We start from the raw sequence: 9180 nt of genomic DNA, 5'->3' as shown, positions 1-9180 counted from the left end.
AAATGAGGAGCGCCTCTGCCCGGGCGCCCCATCCGGGAAGAAGTGAGGAGCGCCTCTGCCCGGCCGCCCCATCCGGGAAGAAGTGAGGAGCGCCTCTGCCCGGCCACCCATCGTCTGGGAAGTGAGGAGCGCCTCTGCCCGGCCACCCACCGTCTGGGAAGTGAGGAGCGCCTCTGCCCGGCCGCCCCGTCTGGGAAGTGAGGAGCGCCTCTGCCCGGCTGCCCCGTCTGGGAAGAAGTGAGGAGCGCCTCTGCCGGGCCGCCCCGTCCGGGAAGAAGTGAGGAGCGCCTCTGCCCGGCTGCCCCGTCTGGGAAGTGAGGAGCGCCTCTGCCCGGCCGCCCCGTCCGGGAAGAAATGAGGAGCGCCTCTGCCCGGGCGCCCCATCCGGGAAGAAGTGAGGAGCGCCTCTGCCCGGCCGCCCCATCCGGGAAGAAGTGAGGAGCGCCTCTGCCCGGCCACCCATCGTCTGGGAAGTGAGGAGCGCCTCTGCCCGGCCACCCACCGTCTGGGAAGTGAGGAGCGCCTCTGCCCGGCCGCCCCGTCTGGGAAGTGAGGAGTGCCTCTGCCCAGCCGCCCCCTCTGGGAAGTGAGCAGCGCCTCTGCCCGGCCACCCCGTCTGGGAAGAAGTGAGGAGCGCCTCTGCCCGGCCGCCCCGTCTGGGAAGTGAGGAGCGCCTCTGCCCGGCCGCCCCGTCCGGGAAGAAATGAGGAGCGCCTCTGCCCGGGCGCCCCATCCGGGAAGAAGTGAGGAGCGCCTCTGCCTGGCCGCCCCGTCCGGGAAGAAGTGAGGAGCGCCTCTGCCCGGCCGCCCCCTCTGGGAAGTGAGGAGGGCCTCTGCCCGGCCGCCCCGTCCGGGAAGAAATGAGGAGCGCCTCTGCCCGGGTGCCCCATCCGGGAAGAAGTGAGGAGTGCCTCTGCCCGGCCGCCCCATCCGGGAAGAAGTGAGGAGTGCCTCTGCCCGGCCACCCACCGTCTAGGAAGTGAGGAGCGCCTCTGCCCGGCCACCCACCGTCTGGGAAGTGAGGAGCGCCTCTGCCCGGCCACCCACCGTCTGGGAAGTGAGGAGCGCCTCTGCCCGGCCACCCACCGTCTGGGAAGTGAGGAGCGCCTCTGCCCGGCCACCCACCGTCTGGGAAGTGAGGAGCGCCTCTGCCCGGCCACCCACCGTCTGGGAAGTGAGGAGCGCCTCTGCCCGGCCACCCACCGTCTGGGAAGTGAGGAGCGCCTCTGCCCGGCCACCCACCGTCTGGGAAGTGAGGAGCGCCTCTGCCCGGCCACCCACCGTCTGGGAAGTGAGGAGCGCCTCTGCCCGGCCACCCACCGTCTGGGAAGTGAGGAGCGCCTCTGCCCGGCCACCCACCGTCTGGGAAGTGAGGAGCGCCTCTGCCCGGCCACCCACCGTCTGGGAAGTGAGGAGCGCCTCTGCCCGGCCACCCACCGTCTGGGAAGTGAGGAGCGCCTCTGCCCGGCCACCCACCGTCTGGGAAGTGAGGAGCGCCTCTGCCCGGCCACCCATCGTCTGGAAGTGAGGAGCGCCTCTGCCCGGCCACCCCGTCTGGGAAGTGAGGAGCGCCTCTGCCTGGCCGCCCCGTCTGGGAAGTGAGGAGCGCCTCTGCCCGGCCACCCATCGTCTGGGAAGTGAGGAGCGCCTCTGCCCGGCCGCCCCGTCCGGGAGGAAGTGAGGAGCGCCTCTGCCCGGCCGCCCCGTCCGGGAGGAAGTGAGGAGCGCCTCTGCCCGGCCGCCCCGTCCGGGAGGAAGTGAGGAGCGCCTCTGCCCGGCCGCCCCGTCCGGGAGGAAGTGAGGAGCGCCTCTGCCCGGCCGCCTCGTCCGGGAAGAAGTGAGGAGCGCCTCTGCCCGGCAGCCCCGTCTGGGAAGTGAGGAGCACCTCTGCCAGGCCGCCCCGTCCGGGAAGAAATGAGGAGCGCCTCTGCCCGGGCGCCCCATCCGGGAAGAAATGAGGAGTGCCTCTGCCCGGCCGCCCCATCCGGGAAGAAGTGAGGAGCGCCTCTGCCCAGCCACCCATCGTCTGGGAAGTGAGGAGCGCCTCTGCCCGGCCACCCACCGTCTGGGAAGTGAGGAGCGCCTCTGCCCGGCCGCCCCGTCCGGGAAGAAGTGAGGAGCGCCTCTGCCCGGCCGCCCCGTCCGGGAAGAAGTGAGGAGCGCCTCTGCCCGGCCGCCCCATCCGGGAAGAAGTGAGGAGCGCCTCTGCCCGGCCGCCCCGTCTGGGAGGTGAGGAGCGCCTCTGCCCGGCCACCCATCGTCTGGGAGGTGAGGAGCGCCTCTGCCCGGCCGCCCATCGTCTGGGAAGTGAGGAGCGCCTCTGCCCGGCCACCTATCGTCTGGGAAGAAGTGAGGAGCGTCTCTACCTGGCCGCCCCGTCTGGGAAGTGAGGAGCCCCTCTGCCCGGCCGCCCTGTGTCTGGGTAGAAGTGAGGAGCTCCTCTGCCTGGCCGCTCCGTCTGGGAGGTCTACCACGGAGGCCAGAAGCAATGTGGGGGCTGGACGTGGTGGCTGACGCCTGTGGTCCCGGCACTCTGGGGGGCGAGGCGGGTTGATCACTTCGGGCTAGGAGTTCGAGACCAGTCTGGCCAACTTGGCGAAACATGAAGAATACAACAGACAAACCAACCAACCAACTCAATGACAACAAAACAGGTCTACCCTGGAGTCATACTCTAATTTTTTCTATTTTCCTCCCTTTCTGATCCTTTATCCCACTTTCTTTTTCTTCCTCTTCCTTCTCCCTCTTCTTTGTCAAATAGAGGATTGAGTTATTATCACTGATCCATATAAAGTCCCTCTCTCATTTATTTTAACTCCCACCCCCATTTCTATTCCCCGACTTCCCATGTGCAACCTTCCTAATACGTTTGATACGCATCTTTTTGTTTGTATGTATTTTTAGAAAATGTTTATTGTTTTTGTATGCACAAAAAATTAATAAAAAAAAAAGAAAAAAAAATCTATCAATGTCTTTCTAAGCATTACTTTATCTCATGTCATGTATTTTGATATGTTATGTTTTTTTTTTCATTGAGTTTTCTGTAGTTTATACTTTCTCTTTTGATTTCTTCTTCGATTTCTGGGTTATTTACTTTCCAAATACTTGTGGGCTTTTTTTTTCTTTCAGAGATAGAGTTTTACTCTTGTTGCCCAGGCTGGAGTGCAATGGCACAGCCTCAGCTCACTGCAACCTCAGCCTCCTGGATTCAAGTGATTCTCCTGCCTCAGCCTCCCAAGTAGCTGGGATTACAGGCACCCGCCAGCACACCCAGCTAATTTTTGTATTTTTAGTAGAGATGGTGTTTCACCCTGTTGGTCAGGCTGGTCTTGAACTCCTGACCTCATCAGGTGATCTGCCCACCTCGGCCTCAAAGTGCTGGGATTACAGGCATGAGCCACCGCGCCCGGCCAAGGGTTTTTATTTTTTTGGAGATATCTTTATATTACTGATTTGTTATGGTCACAAAACATATTTCGTAATATTTTAACCTTCTAGCTAGATCGTGCCTTTTTATTTATTTATTTACTTATTTATTTATTTAATTAATTTATTTTTTGAGACAGAGTTTCTTCCGTGGCCCAGGCTGGAATGCAGTGGTGCAATCTCAGCTCACTGCAACCTCTGTCTCCTGGGTTCAACCAATTCTCGTGCCTCAGCCTCCTGAGTAGCTGGGATTACAGGCACCTGCCACCACGACAGGCTAATTTTTGTATTTTCAGTAGAGACGGGGTTTTATCCTGTTGGCCAGGCTGGTCTCGAACTCCTCACCTCCAGTGATCTGCTCACCTCGGCCTCCCAAAGTGCTGGGATTACAGGCGTGAGCCACCACACCTGGCCTAGATCTTGCCTTTTTATCCAGTTTGCCAATCCCTGCCTTTTAATGGGAGTGTTGAATTTCTTTACATTTATTTGTAATTATGGAAATAATTGGGCATAAATTTACCATCTGGCATTTCGTTTGTCCCTTCTGGTTTTTTTTTTTGTTGTTGTTGTTTTTCTCCAGTTGCCTTTTTCCTGCCTTCGTTTAGCTTAAAAAAAAAAAAAAAAAAAAAAAAAGAAAAGAAAGAACTAATTAAAGTGAGGCTGGGCGTGGTGGCTCAGGCCTGTGATCCCAGCACTTGGGAAGACCAAGGTGGGCAAATCACTTGAGGTCAGGAGTTCGAGACCAGCCTGGCCAACATGGTGCAACTCTGTCTATACTAAAAATACACAAATTAGCTAGGCATGGTTGTGGACACCTGTAATCCCAGCTGCTCGGGAGGCTGAGGCATGAGAATCGCTTGATCTCAGGGGGTGGAGGTTGCAGTAAACTGAGATAGCACCACTGCACTCCAACCTGGGTAACGGAGAAAGACTCTATCTCAAAAAAAAAAAAAAAAGAAAAAAAAAAGAACTAATTAAAGTGAAAAGACTCACATGACAATATCTGGGGTGGAGGAAACATCAAGCTATCTCAATGTGAGAGGGGAGGCATTTCTACAAGGCCTCTGAGACCATTTGGCCTATGACATTTACCTTACCTTTTTTAAGACAAGACCTAGTTGTGACTTGAATTTGATATTCAACCTCTTAACCTAAGGCCCGTTACTTGAAATTTATTGTTGCTGCAAATTAAAATCCACAGGGAGCAGACATGCACTACGGTTTTATCTGCCAATGTAAGTGCAATGTGACTCACATCCTCCCTTCAGGGGGATCTTAGCTAGATAAAACTTTTCCAGGGCTCAACTTTTTCTGGAATAGCTTTGTCATTAAAGGCATAGGCACTGAATCAAAAGCTAATTGAATCAAAACTGTGGACAATTTAATCTGGAATTCTAGACCCATTTAGTGCATAAGTAATTGACATCGAGTGTCTTTTATGCAAGGATGCCAACTGTTTCTGGGTCCCACAGCAATCATTGCCAGTTTTAAACACAGTGTTTTAAACTTCTCCAATCTGTTTCCACATCCAGTAACATAAATATTTCAGTGTAATGCCAACTCATAAATATTAGCTTATGATCACGATCTAAACTGTATTTCAAAAAATAAGAGGCATCCATTAAAAAGGTTTTAAAATATTTTATTCACACTTTTCATGGAAATCTTTTTCTAAACTTCTAATTGCACGACAGAAAATACCAGTACAGTCTTCTCATAAGGATGACCATGAAGGACTTCTGTTTATCTTTATTAAATGTAGACCCAACACATCCCCAACTACAAGTGTTCTACTTCCTCATTTCCTATTTAAAGGAAAGGAAAAAAACTCACTTCCTTTTCTTTACCATTCTTTTGAGACCTATCAAACTGGTAAACTACTCCATACTGATCTATTAATAGCAGCTAATGGGTAGTGAGGCACCATAATTGCCTTTTAGTGATGATGCCTTAATTCACTAAATTCATTAGTAAATCTGGTACTGGAAATGTTTTCAGGCACTCGTAGTTCAAGAGAGAGAGAGATTTGGGAACAGGCCACATCTAAAGCAAGCATTGCCTGGAGTTCTTCAATTTGTGTTAATACTGTGAAATATGATTCTGTGAAAGGAAAATAAATTTTGGGACCCCCCCCCACCCCACCCCCTGCCAAATCACTAAGCCGAAGGGAAAAGTCAAGCTGGGAACTGCTTAGGGCAAACCTGCCTCCCATTCTATTCCTAAAAAAGATAGCTACTAAGATAAAGCTACATACCTCTCTCACAAGAAATTTCCTTGTGGAGAAAGGACAGAGAGAACTCAGTCATCTCTCTGCTCACTGAGATAAATGCATATCTAATTGCCTTCATTGGAAAGGCTAATCAGAAACTCAAAAGAATGCAACCCTTTGTCTCTTTCCTACCTATGACCTGGAAGCCCCCTCCCCGCTTTGAGTTATCCTGCCTTTCCACACAGAACCAATGTACACCTTACATATGTTAATTGATGTCTCGTGTCTCTCTAAAATGTACAAAACCAAGCTGTGCCCCAACCACCTTAGGCACATGTCATCAGGACCTCCTGAAGCTGTGTCATGGGCCTGTGTTCTTAACTTTGGTAAAATAAACTTCCTAAATTGACTAAGACCTGTTTCAGATTAAGATCGCTCCTCAGATCTTACTTTGCAGGAAGGTGCTATCTCTACCTATAATAAGCAAAACTGATTAAGACTAGTTGAATGCATATAAGAATTACATTAAATGCAATTAAACGTATCTATTGAGCATATTATATATGTAGACACTCTGTTAGCTAATGCAGAGGATTCAAGAAAAGCAATTTAAAATCTAGTATGGAGAATAAGGTAGATACATAACTATCACTGATGATAAAGTGAGACACTGTCATAAAAGACACAATGGGATTGTGGAGCTACAAAAAGAGAGAGATTACAATCAGTTGAAAGGATCAGGCAAAGCATTTTTTTTTTTTTTTTTTTTTTTTGAGACGGAGTTTCCCTCTTGTTGCCCAGGCTGGAGTGCAATGGTGCAAACTCACTGGAACATCTACCTCCCGAGTTCAAGGGATTCTCCTGCCTCCAACTTCCAAGTAGCTGGGATTACAGGCCCCTGCCACCACACCCAGTTAATTGAAAGCTTCTAGTGGAGTTATTTGTGAAAGAACTGAGGGATAAATAGGAGCATCTGAAAGGAATCTATTTTTTCCATGATTGCTAATGTAGAGAAAAACTATAAAAGACTTTGAAATGCATCAAAAAGATTACTGATGACTTCAATAGAAAATTAGGTGGTTTAGCTGGGATCATTGCACCTTTCATTGTCTTTGAGATATTTTACAACTCTGCAAATTGTAGATAATGGATAGCAGTGCAAACAGCTCTTACTCACAAACATGCAAATTAATTTTGTCAGGTGGAAATACAACTGATTTCTTTATTTCCATTCCTGTAATAAGCAAGTTTTGTATTTATTTATTTACTTTTTTAAATATAAACTCTCAAATAAGTGATTTTATTCCTGTCCATGACTGCAGACACTTACAAAAACATAACATCTGAGTTCACCTTAAGAAATAACTTACAGCTGGGCATGGTGGCTCATCCCTGTAGTCCCAGCTACTTGGGAGGCTGAGGAAAGAGAATCACTTGAACCCAGGAGATGAAGATTGTAGTGTGCCCAGATTGTCCCACTGCACTTCAGCCTAGGTGACAGAGTGAGACTCTGTCGAAAAAAAAAGAAGGAAGGAAGGAAGGAAGGGAGGTAGGAAGGAAGGAAGGAAGGAAGGAAGGAAGAATGAACGAACAAACTTGAATAAAGCAGGGATATAGATAGCACACAATAGTTCAGGGAGGATGCAGAAGCAACTTTTAGTAATTAAAATGTTAATGTGAATAAAGGATGGAATAAATATCCCTACTTATTTGTACCTAAGATGTTATGTAATAATATTTTACAATGTCCTGAGGGTCAATGTATGTTTGTGTATATGTCCATATAACACACAGATACAGTACATTCTTCTTCCCACACATATACATACAAACATAATTATTTGCTGTTCAGTTTAAGTCAACTTTAATATGCCACTTTGTACCTTTTCTTTTCTTTTCCTTTCTTTTGGGGTGGGGGACAGAGTCTCACTCTGTCACCAAGGCTGGAGTGCAGTGGTATGATCTTGGCTCGCTGCAATCTCCGCCCTCCAGTTCAAGCAATTTTTGTTCCTCAGCCTCCTGACTAGCTGGTACTAGACACGATCTTACTTTGTTGCCCAAGCTGGTCCTGAACTCCTGGACTCAAGTAATCCTCCCACCTCGGCCTCCCGGGTTCAAGCGATTCTCCTGCCTCAGCCTCCCGAGTAGCTGGGATTACAGGCATGTGCCACAACGCTTGGCTAATTTTTATATTTTTAGTAGAGACAGGATTTTGCCATGTTAGCCAGGCTGGTATCAAACTCCTGACCTCAAGTGATTCACCCAGCATGGCCTCCCAAAGTGCTGGGATTACAGGTGTGAGCCACCACACCTGGACAGATTCCTTTGTTTAAATGTATGCTGTTATAAATAATTTTCCTTTATGATCATTCTGTGATGGGCTAGTTCACTGTGGTTTACATGAGGGGACTTGGTAATGGATCACACACTCACTGTTATGCAAGAGGAGTAACTCCCTGAAAAGGATTTTAAAAATTTCCCCCAGTTTTGCCATTATCCCTGAGCCCAGTTGATTACTCAGGCTCATTTTATCATGAGAATTCTTAGAAATATTGTCCATATCTCCTGAGCCTAAAAGCCATTCATGTGATGTGACTCCATTCCTCCTACTCCATCCATGGGAGCGTCTGACCCAGGTCCCACTGGAAAATTAGGTCTGTTAGGTCTAGGACATACTGCATTCATTCATATCTCCAGGGTTGATTAAATCTGCTAGACTAGACATGACGGATGTTCCTGTGGACCTCACCTCCTGGAGGGCCTATGTAATTCCCAGGAAATGTTGAGGAGTATGGTACTCAATTGGCATTTGTTGGGTTTGGCCAAGACCTGCCACCCTCCAGACCCATGTTCATTCTAGGCATTCCAGAGCCACCTAAAGCATTCACTGGGCATCTCATTGCACCTTCATCATTCTGTACTGACAACCAAGGGTCAGACTGTGGCCCTCAGGGCACCATTCCTCTTGGAGAAATTGGCCCACCCATACTTAAATGTCCTTGTTGTCAAGTTGGATTTCAATGGGGAGTAATGGCTGGCTTCCTAGGATACTTCCAAGTGGGAACCTTGGACCTCCAGGGTACCAAGGTGACATAAAAAGATAATCATGGAAGTTTTTTGTTACACTTGAGTGTTCACATGTTTCCCTTGGCTCTGGAGCTGCCGAGAAGAGATCCCAAAATACACAACACCAGGAATGTAAGAATCCTGGTGGTTCTCCCAATTTTTTCCCCCATCTTATCTCTGATAAAAATGTTCAGGATGATTTCTGAACTCCTACATGGAGCAGATATTCACATATGTAAAGTGCTAACTTCACCAAGGTGTGGCTGTCACATGGGTTAATGCTGCTGCTACTCTTGCCTTTGCTGTACATTCTTGTGCTGAGAGTAACTCCCATTGTCATGCACTTGTTACCCCATCACACCCTCCCCGGAAACAGCCCTGTCTCCATAGCGACCCATGTAGCCACCTTCACTGTTGGCTGCCTCACACCAACGCCTTTTGCATTTGTTTATACATTTGTTTCCTCATTGCTTATTATA

General features: G+C 49.4%; 1 pseudogene; it reads right to left on the bottom strand.

Moving 5' to 3' along the window:
• Positions 1-8144: 8144 nt before the first annotated feature.
• LOC129480053 (single-stranded DNA-binding protein 2-like) lies at positions 8145-9011 on the bottom strand (annotated as a pseudogene).
• Positions 9012-9180: the final 169 nt, after the last annotated feature.

Source organism: Symphalangus syndactylus, chromosome 4 (genome assembly GCF_028878055.3).
Source record: "Symphalangus syndactylus isolate Jambi chromosome 4, NHGRI_mSymSyn1-v2.1_pri, whole genome shotgun sequence".
Taxonomy (NCBI): Eukaryota; Metazoa; Chordata; class Mammalia; order Primates; family Hylobatidae; genus Symphalangus; species Symphalangus syndactylus.
This window is presented reverse-complemented; position numbering and strand designations above follow the sequence as displayed.